This window comes from Athene cunicularia, assembly GCF_003259725.1.
Source record: "Athene cunicularia isolate RWA chromosome Z unlocalized genomic scaffold, athCun1 chrZ_part1, whole genome shotgun sequence".
Taxonomy (NCBI): Eukaryota; Metazoa; Chordata; class Aves; order Strigiformes; family Strigidae; genus Athene; species Athene cunicularia.
The window spans coordinates 3,316,735-3,336,564 of record NW_020799142.1 but is presented as its reverse complement, the minus strand read 5'-3'; the positions used below and the strand labels follow the sequence as shown (position 1 = coordinate 3,336,564).

General features: G+C 38.4%; 1 long non-coding RNA gene across 1 annotated transcript in view; it reads left to right on the top strand.

Annotated features, from left to right (window-relative positions):
* Positions 1–8,645, top strand: part of LOC113489559 — a 22,080-nt gene extending 13,435 nt beyond the window's left edge. Inside the window, exons 3-4 of the long non-coding RNA XR_003400053.1 lie at positions 3,021–3,098; positions 6,990–8,645. This is a non-coding gene — a long non-coding RNA (uncharacterized LOC113489559). The remainder of the gene's footprint in view (positions 1–3,020; positions 3,099–6,989) is intronic.
* The last annotated feature ends 11,185 nt before the right edge of the window (positions 8,646–19,830 follow it).

The window sequence follows — 19,830 nt, the reverse complement described above, 5'->3', positions numbered from 1 at the left end:
AATCCTTGAACTACTTCAAAGAAATATAGATAGAGAAATGAGCAGCAGCTATGCAGCTCACCCTCCATAGAGTGGTAGGAGAATAGCCTCTCCCCCTTCTGTTGTAGGCACTACAGACACACAGGACCCTCAGTCCTCACAACTGCACAAGTATAGTTGTGGTGCTGTGGAAGGGAAGAGCATGTCCCTTTTCCCCTTCTCTTCAGCGTGTACTTCTACCATTTTACTCCTGTGTTCCGCAGCACATAGCCTTATATTATATGTCTGCTGTTAGACTGCTAATCCATATAGTAAAGCTTCTATTTTTTCTTTTATTTTTCTTTTTTCCTAGGTAGGCTAGTGCAGAATTATTAGAGATGGTCAGCTTTTTTTCAGAATTAGGTATTTCTAGAGTCCTTGTCATCATTTACTTTTTGATTTCATCTCCCTCCTCACCCAGTTCATCTATATGATAAAGAAGTTATCTGAAACTTCTCAAAATGAGGTTGCTGATGTACTCAAAGCATCTGGTCCTTTTCATTAAGCTTGTAGTTTGGAAATCCAAACTGCAGTTGAACTCAACACTTCCAGATCTTGAATGAGACTTGATGATCAACAGGAATTCAGTTGTGGTCCACATGAGAAAAAAAAACCAAAACCAAACCTCTGGGTGCCCTTTTTTTTTTAAAAAAAAAAATCTTGATTTAGAGTAAGTCCTAAGTGGAATTTTCTACACCAGCAGCTTTTGTCCATCCCAGAATCTTGCTCCACTTAGCCAGGATCCATGCCATAATTCTGCAGCCTTTCAGCATTGCTCACAAGGCAGATACTTCAAAAGTCCTTTGGCTGCCTATTCAGGCAGTTCAGTACAGTTAGAACAGAACAGTAACTGCATGTGCATAGGTCCATGTGATTCTTTGCCACAGTAGTTGTTTTTGAAGAGATATTAATAAAATAGGACGTTACTGATATTTTTCTCCATAGAAAATTACTGTGAAAGGTGGCTGGGGGGTTGTGTAGGGTTTTTTGGTGGTGGTGGTGTTTGGTGGGTTTTTGGTTTGGTTTGTTCTTATAATCCTGGAGCATAGTTGCGTGTATATTTACACCTTTTTCCTACTGCTCCATTCCCAAAATCCACTCTCAAACTGCAGTCTCTCTAGGTTCTTACAGATTTAAGTTGAGGATCCTTTCTTTGTCATTTGACTACAGGTGCTTATTTTATTCCTATTGAGTTACTAATAGGAATGACAAGGCTTATAGGCTAACCTGAATACAACTCAGACTCCATGGAAAATATAGAAGATCATGTTCATAATAATCAATAATACTGTATTCTGATGCTTATTTCTTTCCTCTATAGGAAAATACACATTTTTGTATACTTTGCTGATTTGAGCATGCATATCCTATGGTAGAGCTGAACTGCTATTCTGGTTCCCCACTATGAGTTTTCATACAAAAAATATAACTGCAGAATAAAACCAAGGCATATTTGCAGGATGGGTAATTGGGGATTATAAACAGCAACATGAGAGCTCAGGTATCTTTTATCTTGGTATCTTTTATTCAAGTGTCTCAAATATTCAATGTGAACATTAACTGAATTCACAGAGTGCTCTGTGCTGTTATTCTACGTTAGCTGTACCCAGAGAGCTTAACTGGCTTGTCTGAGATCACACAGTAAAATATGAAATAAAATCTGATGCTTTAATCAGTAGAAAGCACTGTGGTTCATGCTGTGGAAAATTGTGGGAGAATGTATCAGAGCAGCAGCTCCCTTAGGCTCTGGGTTTTAAATTTCCCTCCTGTTTCCTGCTTTATAGTAGAGTCCAGGATTTTCTCTTGGAAAGATGATTCACGTAATCTGATAATTTCTCCAAGATACATCTAGTCCAGTTATGACAACTAATAGCCAACATGCAATGCCCCAGAGATTAAAACATTACTCAGATTTCAATATAAATATAATGGTAAGCAGGTGAGTAAAGCTGGTCCGCCAGAAATTTAAGTGACAAGGCAAGTTTAGATTGCCAAAGTGCAAACAGATTTGAATGGTGTAATTTATAATGTTCAGTTCAAAATATTGACAGTTTGACATTCAGGCATTGTGCAGAAGGAGTTCAGTTCACAAAACCCCAAACAAACACCCAGGAGGCAGACCCGTCAGGAATATAAATTTAAGATCTTTAGCATCATATGCAACTTGTACCTGACCACTTCAGCATTTAGTAAGACTGAGATGAAGAAATGCTCTGATCTTCATCCTGAAGTTGAGGAACTGAAGCATGGGAGGTTTCCAGCTCAGATTCACCCTAACTGAGGTGTATTAGCCTGGCGTTTATTCATCTAGCTTCCCACTGTAGTCAGTGGCTGGCTTTGGATCTTACCATTTTCCATAGGAAAATTTTCCTATAGCAGTCATAGGCCAATAATGGTTAAGGAACCATTAAATCCTGATGTCAGCTGTTTTGTCTATACCTTTTATCATGTATTTGAATTACTTTAATGTCCAAAAGATAGGATGCTAACTCAGAATTATAGCTGTGTCAATGATCTTAGAATGTAGTAAATTCTAGTTCACAGTTCATTGTAAAAGGATTATCAAAGATGTGTGCCCTTGTTTCCTGCAGTCATCAGCAAAGGTAATAAACCTCATTAAATACTCTTTACCAGTGACTTCTGACAGAAGAAAAGGGGCCTGTGGTCTCAGTATCCGCAGCAGGTTTATCAGTACGGACATCCTCTTATACAGAATTTCTTAGAGATTTAAAAAAAAATCCATCCTGTGATGTCTTTAAAAAACCTGTTGAATGCAGATTGCCATAAACAATATAGTTGAAATACTCTAGAGACTGATCTTGTTGTCATGGGTGCTCGAAAATATGTACTGAGTGTAAAACACAACTAGACCTCTGGGCCGAGCTCAGCTGATGTTAGTCTCTTGGTTTTAGTAATGTGGTCTGTCACATGAACACCATTTGATTGCATTTAATGAATCTTTCTTTGTTAGTAAAAAATTGTCTATATTTATGTCACTACAGGTTTATCAACCAATGTTCATGATTTGGGTAAGCCAGAAAATCTTTCCAACCAGCCAAGGGGATGGGGGATTTCCAAAGGTAAAGTTATTTATATAATTTCTTTTATCTAATAAACAGTTTACGAAGATGGAAGTTTTCTGAAAAACAAAACAAAAAACCTCATGGAAAATTCAATGGATTTTATTTTATGACTGCTTCAAGAGAGTAGCCAGCTCTTATGATTTTATCACGAGTCTCATGGTATTCTGTTTTTCTTAAAGCCTTGGCTCCTTGAGCCAGGCAGTTAACTAAGGATTTCAGTTTTCATTTTAAATGGATGTTTTTAGCTTTCAGAATTGCAGAAAACATGGACTCTTGCTGGCTACTTACCAGAAGGAAAACATACTAATTTTCAAGAGCTCATAATTCTTAAGCCTGTCTCATGATTTTACAAGCTCAATGTCTGAGTTTTGAATGCTTGGTTCTGGCAATTCTCTCCTAGCAATGCAGGTGAAAGAGTCAATGATAAAGCCAGAGAAGGAAGGAGACAGTGGTTTTTCTATTTTTCATTTGTTAGGTTTTCTGCTTGTGCTTTATCTGGCTTGAGTAACAAGCATACAAAGCACGGCAGTTTTCATCTGAGTTTGACAAGAAGGACCCCAACATAAATGCAGAAGATGTGGCTTGTCAGACACGATCCGTCAAATTTTGTTCTCTTACCATTGCTGGTTTTATAAATGTGAAACTGGATATGAATTTTTAGTAGGAAAATGTAACAGTTACTTAGAACCACACAATACATTTTTTTGTTTTCATATTCCCTTTCATTACTGACTCAAAATCTGTCAAAAAAAATGTTAGGTAAGTAAAGGAGAGAGCACATGGGCAATCAGTTGTTTTGATTAAGTTTCAATTATTGTCTAGGCTCTAGTCCCTGTTAATAAAACTCTGCTATTCCATCTGGATAACACTCTGTTTTCAACACTTTATAAAGGAGCTTCTAAAATTTATATCTGGGCTATTTGCAGTATGCTATTTCCAGACTTATGTGTTAGCATGCCAAACTTTAAATTAACGTATATGGCAGTACTGCCATTCTTAACACAGTATTTCAAAAGTTCTGCTGAATAGGCTGATAGCAATGCCAAATTATGGTGAATGTGCTATATATGGTCATACTTATATTAAATGAATTTGCTAAATTTATGAATCAGCTGTGTGTTAACTAGATGGTTTTTATTCAGAATTTTAAGTTAGGAGCTTTTAGTAAGTTGCCATTCATGAGTAAACAAAGTTGCTCCTGAAACACAAGAATGAAGCTGTGAACTATGTGCAGCATAGTTAGTAACAATGGTGCATTATATTACATTTGTGAATTGCCATTGTTTTATGTTGTACCTAGTTTAAAGTTTATCAAAAGGGATAATTGATTCCCAAGTAGTCAAAAAATAGTATACTTTTTTCCTTTAAAGTGATTGGATTCCTGCTTTTAAAATACAATGTATTTTTTCTAGCCTTTATGTCACTCTTCAAAAGACATTTGGCATATGCTTACAAGGACCAGTTTTTAGAACTAGCTCCAAATTTTATTTCACAATTGATCTTCAAAAGCAATGTGAATATTAGCTGCACACAATCCAGCTTCTAGCAGAGTATCAGCCTTAACAGAAACTGAGTGTCTTTGGAATCTATTTTTTTTCATCTGTCCTATAAAATTAATCAGGGTAAATAGCTGACAAAGACTGCAGAAAGTAGTAAATTTTTTGTATTCAGTGCTGAACAGCTTGAACTACTAAAAGAGTAAAGTAAAATTAGTAGATTTTTTGAAACTCGTATTACCAACAAATATACAGGAACACATTTCTTAAAGACAATTTATTTCCAGACCTAGAAGGGCCATATGGGACTTTTTATCTTATGATTGTATGGCAGAATTTCAGGACTGAGATTGTTTTTACAGCTGAAAAGGAACTGCCCAACACAATGCTTTTGGAAATTTGCCTAGACCTTTGGTCTGTGTGGTGTGCCTGTTTGCATGTGTAAGTTTCTAGTTTTCTTCTCATATCCTGTAATGATACACAAGTAGCAAATTTAGTCAATAAAAAAGCCAAAACACTATCACAAGGATAGAATTTTCTAGATTCATCTGAGGAAACATGTTTGTGCAGTCACTAAAATGTAAATGTTATGTTTTCATTCTGAAACTGTCTCTTGCAAGGTATGTTTCTACTCCTACTCCTTGCACAGCCGTTCCATGTCAGTACTGACGGAAGTCTGTTCAGTTTCTCCACTTTTTGATGCCCCAATGGGAGAGGGCACCATTTGCCCCTAGGAAAGGATCTTTGTGTTCTGCCTGAAAACTGCTCCTGACAGTGTGCAGTGCAGAACCCTGGGGAAAGTTCATCTACCTGAAAGCAGAATTTATCCTGTAGACTGTGATAAAGACAGTGGGAGAGCCATGGTGTGGCTTTATTCTTAGCACAAGTAAATGTAGCAGATATGGACATTCCAGTGAAAATTATTGCTTTGAGGAGCTAGGAAAGGAAAATTGCTGAAAATTGCACTTTCTTGGTAGTTGTAAACCTGCTGTGTGTTTAATTCCTACTTCAGAAATTTACAACTTTCACATCAGAAAGACTGATCTTGGAGAAGATAACTTCAATTTCTTAAACAAACTAAAAGCATTCTGCTTATATGACAAGCATGTCATAAGTAATAAAACTCCTTTATAATTCTGAGCTCTTAAACACAAAAAGCACAATTTTTCCGTAACTTACAATATATTATTAGCTAAACAAATTCTTTTTGTTTAAGTCCCATAGTGACATAGCATCAGCAAAGGACTTTGAGGAAGTGCTTAGCCTTTAGGCTTCATTTGGAGGCTTAAACTAAAATGTATTTAAATGCTTTGCTGAATGAGCATAGACTTCAACCAGTGAATGGTTAAGTATGGATAACAAAAACCTATCTGAGGCAGCTGGCTAATAGGGCATACCATCTCCTTACTTGTCTAGAGACAAGTAACACACTACAGTGTCTTTAGAGTGCTCTTTTCAATGAAGTACTATAGGAAAGTCACTTCTTGGAGTATGCTAGCTGCTTAAGCTGTAAAGTGTTTACAAGATGAGAGGTCTAAGCTATAACAGGTTCTCAGTAATAAGATGATCTTTCATAACGAAGATGCACTTTTATGTGGGAAGACAAGCGGAGCCATGAAACGGAGCTTAGAATTTAAAAAAAACCCAAGCAAACAAATTAATTTCTTGGTAGATAATACCATTAACATTAGGGTTTTTTGGTTACCCAGGTTGGTACTTTATTTTCAAAAGGGCTTGGTGACGTCTGTCTATTTGTAGCCATGACTGTTGCATTCATGACACTGAGACAGTGTGTCTGTCTTCTGTGCTTCAAGTGTGCAAAACAGGTAATTGTTCATTTTCAGCCATGTTTGTAAGTCAGAAAAATTGCACACACAGCACCTGCAGGTGCAGTTTGAGACCTGAGCTGTCCCATCTATTATGAAGGGCACAGAAATGGCTTTGTCAGGAGTGAGAAAAATAATTTTGAGGAATAGTGTAAGGATGTACAACTGATGGTGAGCTGCAGAAAGGGTTGTCACTCCATAGTTTCTTCCCTTATAACTTCCCTTGTAACTTTGTTGGGAAGATGGTTGGGGTCTCCCCAGCTGCAACAAATGTCCAAATTCCCAGTTCAGCAGTGGACAGTTGGCTCTTTTGCATTTTGACTGCTGGGGCACACTCATTCATCCCCAAGTGAAGAGTTTTCCTCAGATGCTGCAGACCTTGCCTGATTTGTAAACAATCCTTTGCTCTCTGTGGCATTATTTATAGTTGATTAAGCCATGTTTAGTAGATGTTTACTTCTGAACTAAAGCTAGGGAACTATGGAAACCTTAGGATAGGAGGAGGGAGGACCCCACCAAACAGACTTCACAGAAGCACAGCTAATACTGTTTTTTCCTCTCCACAGGGAAGTCTCCCCATCTCAAAGAAAGTAAATCGCAAGAAGAAAAGTGAGGCAGAAGGGACATGCCTGGTTCCAGTAAATGGCTATGGACACCATTTCACCAAAGTCAATTACCTCTACTATTTTTAGTCATAATTTCTCCATTTGTATTACATATGGTGTATGGGTTTGATGAGGTCATGGTGTCATATATTGGGAATTGTTTCTGTGTAAATCATCAAGTGTAAGAAGAAACTATGGGACTCTGAGCCTTGCTTTAGAGAATAACAGGGGACAAACTTGTACCATAAAACCTAGTTTTTAACATTCTGACTCAAGCGAAAGCACTCAGAATTTCACACTGTGAATCCATGTTTACAAACATTACAGGTGGGCCCTCAGGCCTGGTTCTACCACAGCAATGTCTTCCACTACTCAAACTCCACTGCTCGCATGCAACCGGTAAACTTCTCTCTCCATTTCCACCATCCTGAACTGCTTTTTGCAGAGGCTGAGAGTCCCCCTTTTTTTCATTTAGATGTAACAAGCCTAGTAGTTTATTTTCATCGTCTGTATATCTCTCTATTTTATCCATGTACTCTTTTGATGTATAGAAGTAGTAAGAAATTCATGGTTTCCTTGTGGTAAGTGATCGTGATGCTGCCACGGGATTTGAGACACTGATGAATGGTGCTATTTTGGACTTTAAATATGCTCCTTGGCAAGGTAGCTCTGATGGAGTTATTTTTTATTTCCATGTTCTGAGAAGGTGTTGGTACTTTGTTTTTCTGAATGTTGTTCTTTAGACTGGACTGACTTGTTTACTTGTGTCTTCAGTGTGGCTTTCTTATTCAGTGCTGTAAGTGAGTAACTACTTATAGTGTACAAGTGAGGAACTGGTTCCCTATCAGGGTCCACTCACAAACATGCAGTTATAGTGGGAGCAATCACAAAACTGTAATTTACATAAAATCTCCTTTCTGACTCCTATCCACCTAATGGAGAAAGACGAGCAATAATTTTCCACCAACCTCTCAAAATCTCTTGATTTTTGTCTTTTTTTTTTTTTTTTTTTTTTCTCTTCAAAACCATAAAATAGGGGATATAGTAAAAAAAACACAGCAAATTTCTGGGAGGAGAAGTCCTAAAGGGGAAAGAGTACATTTCCACGGTACAGTCAGCATGTGGACTTTACATTTTTGTTCTTGCTCCTGGACTACTATCAATACGAAACAACACAAACCACAAAACTAAACAGTATCATCTACTCATGGAGTGTTGTTGTGTTAGACACAGTCTGAAAGCCCACCTTAATTTTTTTATAACTCTGTCTTTTAGCTCTTCCTTTTACAGGGCAGGCCTTGTTCTGAACTGTTTCAGCTTCTGACTGTTAAATACCAATGCATGCACTGCACCTCTAGATTTCTTTCCCTTCTCCACCTTCTGTATCCCTTTTCTTGTACATTTTATTTTCCAATAGATTAGATACATCTACTGTGCTGTATATAGAGCAAGAAGTAATATTCAGCAGTTGTGGCATTTATGTATAGTTGCAGTTGTGTACTGCTGAAAATGCAGGCTTTTGTAACAATGTGATCTTTAATAACGCACTACAAGTACCCAATGTATTTTAGCTATTTTAGTAGGATTTGTTCAATAAATATGCAAGCTCTAAGGGTAGCTGTGAAGTATCTGTTTCCTTATTACAATAAGGGGAGGGCTCCTTTTCTGTTTGTTTGCACCTATTATTTACGTGACTTCTGAGGGGTTTTTGGGGAATATCTGGTGATGTAAAATTTGATTCCTTTTGTTGTCTGTTAAACAATAGCTATTAAGATAACCTAAATGCCAGACCTAGATCTGGGAAATGATGGCTGCTGGACACTGGTAGTCATGTACTTTATTTTCAAGACTGCTGAGTGGATGGGTGAGACGTAAGATTTGATTGCATTTTTAGTAATCCCAGCAGGGGACTGTGGGGCTGTGCATGGCAAATATATTTCATTTTTCATCTCTGATAAACTGAATTAAAGGGCCATTTTCCTAGCATGTGTAATATAGTTTAAAAGAATTTTGATACAGTTCTCCTTTTAAAAATACTTTTGTTAAGGGAAAAAAAAGTAATATCCACTTTTCTAAGTTTTAGAACATAATTGGTTTCATTTTAGCATCAAAAACAGATAGACCAGCATTTTATTAAAACACAAGCAGTGACCAACCATTTAATACCAGATGTAGCTCTGCTCCTGCAGTTTTCCAGTCATGAGACCAAACAAATACAATTCCATACAGTACCCTGACTGCCTATCCCACCGAGTGAAGTTACACAGGGATTGTGTTTGGTTTGACGGCTTTGCTTGTATCACAGAAAACTTGACCACACACATGTGGCACCTGATCCAAATGGCTACCAACCTCCCCATAGGAAACACAAAAGACAGCAGTGATTTGCGCTAGAGCTAACTCTCTGGTTATAAAGCAATTTTATCTATCTATATTATACATTTATACATATAGACATCATATACACACCTATATATATATGTAAATGATAAGAAACAGTTAATAGAATTGGAGCAATGATTAGTTGATTAATTGATCTTACTTTTGTAATGTGGTCCACTGGCTTTGGGAAGTAAGTGAACCATTTCTAAAAGAGATATGAAAGGTGATTAAATTCCAATCTTATTGCACACTCCTTTGGAACTTGGGAGCTACTGAAATAATGATCACCTGACTTTACACACAGATTTTTAATCTTCACAGCAATGTGCCACATTTTAATAAAGATATAAGAATTTGTGGATTGGCATCTTTGATCGAACCTCAAAAACTGAAAAGTCATTCTTGAATACAACAGATCTTTCTGTTAATAATAAACATGAAGGACTCCCTGCTGTATAGACCAACTTTTAATATGCTAACATTCTAGAAACTGAAATTTGCTGGAGATTATTTCATATACATTATGATAAATAGAGGCTTTCTAAATAGGCAAAGGTGACATACTCTTTTGCATCAGCAATAGTGGCTGTGGCACCTATGTAGCATCAGCTTCATAAGACTGAAAAAATAAGAGAAAAAAGTTACAGAGTGACTATATCTAAAAAACAGTGGTAATGGCTATTTTAAGGAATGCCCCTAGGATTTCATGCATGTCTTTCCTGTAACACTCCATGAATCATTATTAGACATGTTTTGAAGAAACTGTACAGTTTGACTCTCTGAGACATTAGCTGCATGCATCACAGGTTTGCTCCTGTCTGGTGTACATATGATATATGCCCTTGTGCATACAAGGGATTGGGCTGAGCAGTGTGCTTTGCATCTTTACATCAGGATTTGGGGTTGGGGAGCTGGGGGAGGAGGCTGGTATTTCTCCCAGCTGTATGCTTGATGCAGCCACATCATAACTCCTACACAAGAGCAAAGGTGAAAGAAGTTATACTGTTGTCATCCTTGGGATGGCAACGTTTAGTTTTGTCTATGGCACAAAGAGACCTTGAGCAGGATTTGAGAATCAGCAGCATAAAAGCTGATCTAGAGAGGTGGTAGCAGGACAAGGGTGGGGAATGGAGCAGGTCAGTGCTTCTCAGGTTGATGGGGAGGCTTCCCATAGCTCAAAAACAATTGGAAAAAAAAAGCAAGTGAATGTGTCTCACAGTCAGCTGGTGCAGTACATGATGAACTGCCTTTTTAACCCTCTCATTAAATAATTATTTGTGCAATAGAAAGGCTAGTGAGAATATTTTTAAAGCATTATGGTCAAGCAGGTTGATTCAGGAGGTGGTTCTAACTGCAAACCTTACATATCATGGAGTGTCTGGCAAATCAATCTTTGTGTTTCAGCAAATCAAACAAAAAACCAAAGATGATTTCTGCAAAATATGAATGAAAAATAGGAAACCTGTTTTTCACAAAGCATTTTAAGCAATGCAGATAAAATCACTAATTAGAAACTAGCTATTGGTACCACCAAGTATCACATTTTATTTTAAAAGTAGGGCAGAACAGCATGTGTTATCAGTTAAATTCCAGTACTAAAAACCTGCATTGTTAATTAGCAAATGAAGAAAACATTAACCCTTATATCTTGGAGTTTATTCTGCCAACAATATCCTCAGGAGATGGTTAAAAAACTGATTCATATTCATGTTTATTCAGTGGAAGTTAGCTAAATTCTGTCTGCTTGCATATAAAATCTATGCAAAAAACCCGGTAAGAGTTTTAAATCAATATTACTTTAATGCCAGACTCCAATTAAATAGATACCGGTTAAATTACCACTATTAAAGCTGTAATACCATATTACAAAAGAAAAAGAAAAAAAATCAATATTCCAGATAAGCAATTCAAACTCAAAAAGCAAATTTAAATGAAATGGAAAGGAGCCCAGATGTGTCTCAGGAAAAAAACAAAAACCAACCAACCAACCAACCAACCAAAAAACCAAAAAACCCCAAACAAACAAACAAACAAAAAACCCAAAACAAAACCAACAAACATGATACTGGAATAACCTCAAGTATAACCAGCAAGCCAAGTGAGGTAATAGCTTAGCACCACTCAGCATTGGCAAGGCTACAACTGGAATAAGACATCCTGCTTGGTCACCCCAGCTCAGAGAAGATGGGTCCCAGTGGCAAGAGTCCAGGGAAATGCAGGAAGTGCATTGTGGACAACAGAGAATGTGGATGCTGAGGAGTGACTGAAAGAAATGGATTGGTTTATTATGAAGTGAAGTTAATGAACCGCTCTTGGTGGGGGTAGAGTGAGATAGTCATCAATGTCATCAAAGAGGTTGAAGTAATACCTAGAAATCTGGAAAAGACTTTCAAAGGTGGAAGGATAAGAATGTGCTCAAGTAAGGTGCTAAGGGAGAGGCTACTGATGTTCATCTTCTGAGATCTTTCAGAAAACGTTGCCAAATATACTGAAAACCAGATGATCCTATCATGAAGTAATGATAGACTAGAATTAGAAATTTCTGGGGGTTTTATGGCTTCCTAAAAACTTCCCTGGCAAACGCAGTGTGGCCCTATACATTTCCAAAACCATCCACAGGAGTTGCATTTCCCACTCACCTTTTACTCATGCTGCAGACTGACTCCATGCCCTAAGGCACAAGACCCCTTTTTGTCATCCCTCAAATCATGGTTTTCATTTGAGTTTTGGTGCAGTAAAAGACAGAGGTACAGCAATTTACATGGGCTTTACTGCTACAGCAATGAAAAGGTAGGTAACTCAACATGCTAGTCAAGAGAAAGGAAAGATCAGGAGAAAAAAAAAAAATGGAAACAATGTAGCAATCACTTCAGGGGAAATAGGAAATTCAGAAGTTGTGCCTTTCTTAGCTACAGCTCAAGAGATGCAAGTTCTGCAGAGACAAAACATGAGTATTACACCCCAATTTGCAACAGATATTTTCAGATTTAGAGCTCTGAAATACCTTGTTGAAAACACAGAGAAATCAGACTTGACTTTAGAGGACAGTCATCGACAGTTTTTCTCCTCACATATTTTGTGAGTGGGGGCTGCAGTAAAAGAGGCAGACTGGCAGCCCCACTGGCAAAAGATGTAGCAGGAGATGAGACCCTTGTCCAGTTATGTGAAAGCAGGGGCACACCTTGATGCCTCAGCTGTGTCTGCTTAGCCCAGCTTGGGCTTCATGATCTTGGCATGGACTCTACCCTGGCAGCATTCACACAATGGCTTCCACAGTTAGACCCCATATCTCTAGTCTTGAGGCTAAGTAGGGGAACATGGTAAAACAGAGCAGACACGCTATAGTTTGCATCCTCTTGAAAAAAAGAGTTCAATATTTGGATACTCAAGTACTGTCTACCTACGGTGCAGAATAAAGAAGAAAATACATCCTGCATTTATGGTTTAACTGCTATGTAAACATAGCCTAAAATCCTCAAGTAACCTACTAGCATACTGAGAATCCCGGCTGCCTACACCTATTCATCCAAACCATTTTCTAAGTGAATCCATTGCTCTGAGCTACCATCTGTCTGTCAGGATATGGACAGAGCTCAAAGTGCTGTGTAGGCTGGTGCAAATTATCTCAGGAAGCAGTGTAACTGCAAAATCAGTGCTACTTAAAAAAAAAAAAAAAAAAAAAAAAAAAAAAAAAGTCAGAAGGGTGCTCATGCTCTTTGTACACTCATTTCTACCATGCTCTCTCTGATATTGCCTGAGCATGTTAGCTTGATCCCATTTATCAATTTGTAACATTTCAGAGAATCTTAACCCTATTACTGCTCTGAAGATTCCAGTTTGGTGTTTTAAGTTGTGGTTTAAAGACTTCACCTTGTATGTCACTTGGTGCGTGCTGCTTTTCAAAGCTCTCAACTCCTTATGACTCATCTAATATTTTCCAGCTGCTGATTCCAGAGGAAGAGATGTGACCCAACAGCTGATGTTTTATACAAAGAAAGAGTATCCTGTTTGCACAGCACTGTTTCAAATTCATATTGCACGTGTCCAAAGTTAAACCTATGAATCTGTCCAGACAGATAATTGTATTATTGGGAAATTTGCCTTACACAACTTAAAACAGATCCTGAAACTTTAAAGAAGTCACAGCGATAGGGATTTCCTTCTTCCAAGACACATCCTCAAGATGAAAGTGCTGAGCAGGATTTTTTTTTTGTGTATTCTCAGGAGGTTTTTCTTGAGTCTTCAATTCATCTCAATATTCCAATTAACAAATATAAGAACCCAGAAAGCTCTTTGTGCCATGGTTTCTCCTTTCAGCACTTCTCTTCCCAAAAGCTGCACTTCTTAGCTTGATATTTCAGCGTGTTTTAAGCTCATAATAAAATTCTCTGGAGCCATCCACTCACTGACCATTGACTATCCAACTTTCTACAACAAAACCACTGGACAGCAAGGCTTAGTTTAGGACTAGACTACCACAGGTTTACAGCTATATCTAGATTTACTTTCCCACAGTTATGCAATCAGTTGCATCGCTGACGGCACCGACAGCTGCTAGAGTTAAGTGCCTTAGCAGACTGTCAAAACAGCCTTGTTTCTGGAGGTTTAATTCCCCTGTGAGTCATTTTGTCTTGGTCACTTTTTCCTCACTACTGTTTGCTTGGAGGTGAGTTTCTGCCCATGAGTCATTAGCCACTAGAGCCCTGTCTGATGAAGTCCCTGGGAGGCTCAGGAGCCATAGTGTTTCACACACAGATTTAGTCAGCCATTCAAAACCACCTGTAACCTCTAACAAATTTGCAGTCCATTTGCTTTCTTTTCAAGCCAAACAAATTCTTGGTGTTTCCTCAGCAGCACACCCAAGCTGGCAGTGCTGTTCACAGGAAGGTTTTGTGAAGACAGGGCTGTATGGGGCAAAACCACTCTCCAAATAAAGGGGAGGGTGGTATAAAAAGGATGTCTAAACATTGCTCTTGTAAATGAACAGCAGCAAGTTATCACTAAGTTAACCATAGCAGCAGGAAACATTTTTGTCAGCTTCTGGAAAGCTAACCATGGCAGGAAACGGTTATGTAAAGTGCAAAATTGCCACTGTTTAAAACCAGACTTTGATCAACAAAGTGAGAAAAGATGTATTTCATGCTTTTCACTCTAAAATATAGCAATTTGAGCAATTTGACAAAGTTCTTTTCAGTGGGGAGTCCTGAGTTAGCAGACTTGCAATTTGTTATAACTCTTAAAGCTCACAGCATTGCCAGATCACACCTGAGAGGAAAAAATAGGCCACTCTTCCCCAAATTTCATTTATTTGTCCTTTTACTGAAGGATCTGGACATCTAAAGTCAGAAGGGAGGAGCTGGGCACCAGCAGGGGGGTGCACAGCTGTGCAACCCAGCTCCCATCTTGTGAAAGCCTAGTGTTACATCTCTCCACTTCTACAATTCCCTCTGCCCAAAGGGTCAGAAAGAAGCAAGTTTTAGCCACAGAAGCCTATGTCTAGCAGCTGTGTGAGTCAGATAACCCACCCACATTCCTGAGGCCTATTTGATAACCCATGACAATATAGCACACAGTGTTCTAAGGCTGGGGAGAAGCTTTCTGAAGGGAAATGAGAGGAGTGGAGTTACCTGTCCCTGAAAGCAAGATGGGCAAAGATCTGGAAGGCCGGGAATGACTCCCTGTGATAGTGAAGAGGGACCCTAACCAAATCCTTTTCTATGATTAATGGTATTTATCCTAATTTCCAAGAAATTAGATAGAAGGAGAATCCAAGAACACTGTGTGCCTAAATTATATATCAAAACACGGAGGATGTTGAAATAGTAAGTAATCCATCTGATCTAACACAACTGTAAATCCTGAGCTATTCCACTGGAGTTACTAGGCTGGATAAACGAGATCAAAAGTAGGCTCACAGCATTGACCCAAATCTTTTGATTCACTTGTGAAGCAGACACTTCAGCTGAGTGATTAAAACTGTGTAGTTCCACTCTCACAGTCCTGGCAGTGTCACTGACTGTGCTTTACAGATATGCAGTCTTTGAGCAGAAGGGCATGAATGCACTAGGTGCAGGTGAGCTTCCCTCACGTGTGCTCTGCCCACACACACTACTCCTGCCCTTCTCCCTGTCTCAGGCTACTGAAAGGAAAACCTCAAGTTATTGCACATGAAGCACTGAACCTCAGAATTGCACAGGAAGCACTGAACCCATTCCCACATACCTCATAACCAAATCATCCTCATAAACACAAACTCTCTCTTGAGATGATATAGTGCTGTTAAGTAACTGGATTTTTGATGACTGGTAGAATATTTACCCAGGTAGAATATTTACCCATGTCTTTTTTTTTTTTTTTTTTTTTTTTTTTTTTTTTGGTTGACCTTAAAGTCTTAAACCTCAGAAAACACTAAGAAATGCATTAGATTAGGAATATCGTGCAAAATCAAGAAAAATATCTCCCAGAGGCCTCATAGCAATAACAAACTATTGGGGATAGAGACATTAATTTCAGAACATACAATTTCAATATTCTAACTCATACAATAAGAGCATTTTTCACACTACAGTAAAAAAAACTATCCATACTCAGGGTAGTAGGATTATCTGAGGCAAAATATGTATCTAAAATAGACTATGTTGCTGTATTTTCTGTAGGCAATTTTTAGCACTAATATTCTTAAAGCAAACTACCAGAAGTAGGATGGTGAACATCACAGTCTTTTGCACTTTGGGAAAACCCCTCTGGACCCATGAGGACAGCAGGCCAGAGTTTTGCTGGATTATAAATAACCAGATTTGGCCTGGCTCTCTTGTGGATTATGCAAGTTCAGTGTGGAAGAGGAAAGAGGATTAAGGGTCTCATGTTGCCTATTTCTGAGCCAGGAATTTGCTTTTACAATACAGACAGGAGGCAGAGGCACGGGACAGGAATGACTGCTCTCTGTCTGGAAGCTGTCAGAAAAGTGAACGGCACTGGACACCTCCCAATTTCCTATGCATCGCAAGCAATTCCTGTGCTACAGAACTTCTTTGATAATTAGGGATTTTAGAGGGCACAAATTAGCATGTTGTACCCTCAGTATGCCAGTGTGTCAAAGTAACTCAAGGCAGCAACAGATGTTTTTATTTGCACCTGAGAGAGGGGTGACTTCTGAAATGGCTCTGGGTAGCCATCAGCTTCTTACAGTATTTTGGAGGTGTGTATTTGTGGCTAATTGGGACTTCACTATTCGCCTTCAATTTGGCAGGCCTCAACTTGTACTACTCCGGAGTACACCATTTCCACTCCAGGCCTATACCACGAACCGATTTTCTGGTTTCATTCCTATCTCTGGAATGATGTGTGGATGCTACAGAAAAAAAAAGCAAACAAAAAGGAAGTATTAGGTCAGAGCAACTACTTTATCCAGTGCACTCGGAACTCCCTTATCTTCTCTTAGTTGCTAAAAATATTTTCCTTTTTTCTTCCCTGTGAAATGAAATTACATATGTCACTGTCTTTGACCATGGAATTTGTAGGAGTATGCACCTCACATTGCCAATCTGAAGAGTCATGTATGTCCAGTGATGTGTTATTTTCTTGATTTATTGCTGTATTCTCCAGCACTCATAAGAAGTAGAAAACCGAATAGTGAATGAGCTAGTGTTCATAAAAATTATTGACTTCAATAAAAGCAAGCAGTTGTAAAACCAGGGTTAAAATCCCCTAGAGAGAAATTTAATGGCTACACCAGAAGACCCTATTCCCCAGCACCAGCACACCCATGCCACTTGCCACAGAAGAGCCAGGAGGACATATGGTGGCTGCTCTGATCCTTGGACAGCAGGAGGCCCATCTAGTAACAGTTACAGATGTTGTAAGAAGTAGGTATGCTTAAGACCTTCAAAGCCATAGTTCCTGATACATCAGTGGGAAAAGTTGTTTTTGAAAATGTAGGTTTAGTTTTTCTGTGCCTCTTTTTACAGATGTCTGTGGAGATAATATTGATCATTAGGTTTTGTAATGTAAGAGGCTGCAGGGTTCTTCTGAGGACAAGTTAAAACTGTGCATAAAAAGTAGCCCAAAGGCCAGAGTGTAACACTCAAAAAATACAGGAAACTGGTCAGGTTCACTGATTTCTTATGCAAACTAAGGCAAGTCACTCTGTTCAGATGTAAAAGAAAAAATAGCCAAAAACAAGAAGAAAAAAGAAACCACCTACAGGTTCCATGTTGGAGTGTACTTTTTGTCACTCCAAATGTGTAATCCCCACTTCATGGCCCATTTCTGGTACAACTCCTCTATAAAACACTACCTTCATCCTTCACAGCAGTGCTGCAGGGACACCTTAGTGACTTTGAAACACTAAATGCATGGTGATCTGATTCATGGAAGTATGACAGATGCATACAAAGGTTGCCTCTATTCCTTTCTATATACTGTTACTACAAGTATTGAGAAGACTGATTACTGACTTCTGATCTCTACAATTATGAAATATCTGCTATAGCTAACAGTACTTGCCTCAGCCCACAGAACTATATCCCTTTATTCTAGTGGTAACATTTTCTAGGCTCATCAGCAGTTCTTACTCCTCTTCGTATGTTCAGCTCTGACTTATTTATGAAGAACATCTATATGTTGTATCAGTTTTGGGTTTTGTTGCTTTTTGAGTCTACTCTTCACGTAAGCTATTCCCTGATTGCCTAAAGAGTTTAAGTTACTCACGGCTTTCCAAGACATCATTACAAAAATCCTATCATAGCTTTTAATAACAATAGTCACTATTGGTAGTCAAAACTTGGAGTAATTACACTCTTTCTATGTCTTTGTTATTCTCTCTGTGTAAATTGCTAAGAGGATAAGAGTCTATTCTTATTGCTGGTCCTGAGATACAGGATCTAGCTGTTGTTTCATGCTATGCCTATTAAACTATTCCTTAATATCGTTTGGATTGGCTGATCTTCCTCTAGAGTCAGCAATGCCTTACCACACAAGTTTCCAAATCCTGCTCTACACTGCAGGGTATGGTACAGAGGACTGTATTTTAAGCTGTGCAAGCTAAGAGAATTTTGCCGTAACTGATTAAATTAACTGATCAGCAAAAGTTTTAAGAAAAAATGCTGCAAGTTTGAAAGTTTGAAAATTTGAAAAAGGATCTACTGATACTATACAAACCATTTTTTAACAGTCGTGGAAGATTCATCATGAACAAAATCACATCCAACCGATCTCATTTCCTCTACAATAAGGTAAAAGGCTTGTGAATAAACAATAGAAGCCATAAAGCTTTCATTATGTTTTTGACATTGGATGATGTGATCTTTTTATAAGTAAACTAGGCAAACCAGGTCATTATGAAATACTGTTGGATGGGAAAAAATTTGGAGAACCATACCAGAAAAGTGCTCAGCTGTCTACTACAAAAATGACAGCATAGATTAAGTCCTTGTCTTTGTGCAAATCAACATTTTCAGCAACTAGACTACTTAACTAGGAAGCAACCCTACTGAATTTTAGGCTCTGAGCTAAAGGTACAGGCAGTGGCACTGGTGAACATCATGAACACTTAAAATGATCTTGACAAATTGACTTTTTTTTTTTTTTTTTTAAGTAGGTGTTGTTCAGTAACACTGCATGTAGACAATGTCACTTAGTGTTTAGACAGATACCCACATTTTTGGGCAGTACTTTTGCAGAAGAGGATCTGGGGGTCATAGTGGATATGAAGCTAGCAGGAGTTAATCCGCTGCTGTTGCTAGAAAAGCAAACACTGTACTAGAATATATAAACAGAGGAATAAACTAGGGGGCTCATACAGTACTTATTCCACTCCAGTCAGCATTTGCAAAACCTCAGCCAAACCACTATATGCAGTTATGGGCAAGGCACTTCCTGCAAGATGGGGAGAAGCTGGAAGGAGTCCAGAAGAGAACAGTGAGAATAGCCAGAGGTCTAGAAAATGCGCTCAGCAAGGGAAGACTGCAAGAATAGGACTGTTTAATTTAATGTTAGGGTAACATGACAACACTCCTGACATGTACGAAAGACAGCTGCAAAGGAGCAGGGGAAAAATCTTGGTTCCTGGTCCACAAGAGTTAGGGCAGGAAACTAAGATCCTAAATCCTGGTGGGGGCTTTAGATTTAATGTTAGGAAGCATTTTCTAACAGCTTGGCCACTGCTTCAGAGCATGTTGGAAAATCTCAGATACACTCAAGAAAAATTGCACAATCTCTCCCAGAAGTATCACAGCCATGAAGGTAGTTCATACTGCTGCAGAAGACTGAACCTCTTGGGAGACCTTTCCAGACTAGTAATCACCAACAACCATTTTCATTTCATGTATAGCAAACAAAAAAAGAGGGAACAACAGATGAAAGATAGGTGAAAGATTTTAGATCTTACTGGTAAATAAATTAAGGGAGGGATGAGGTTGCT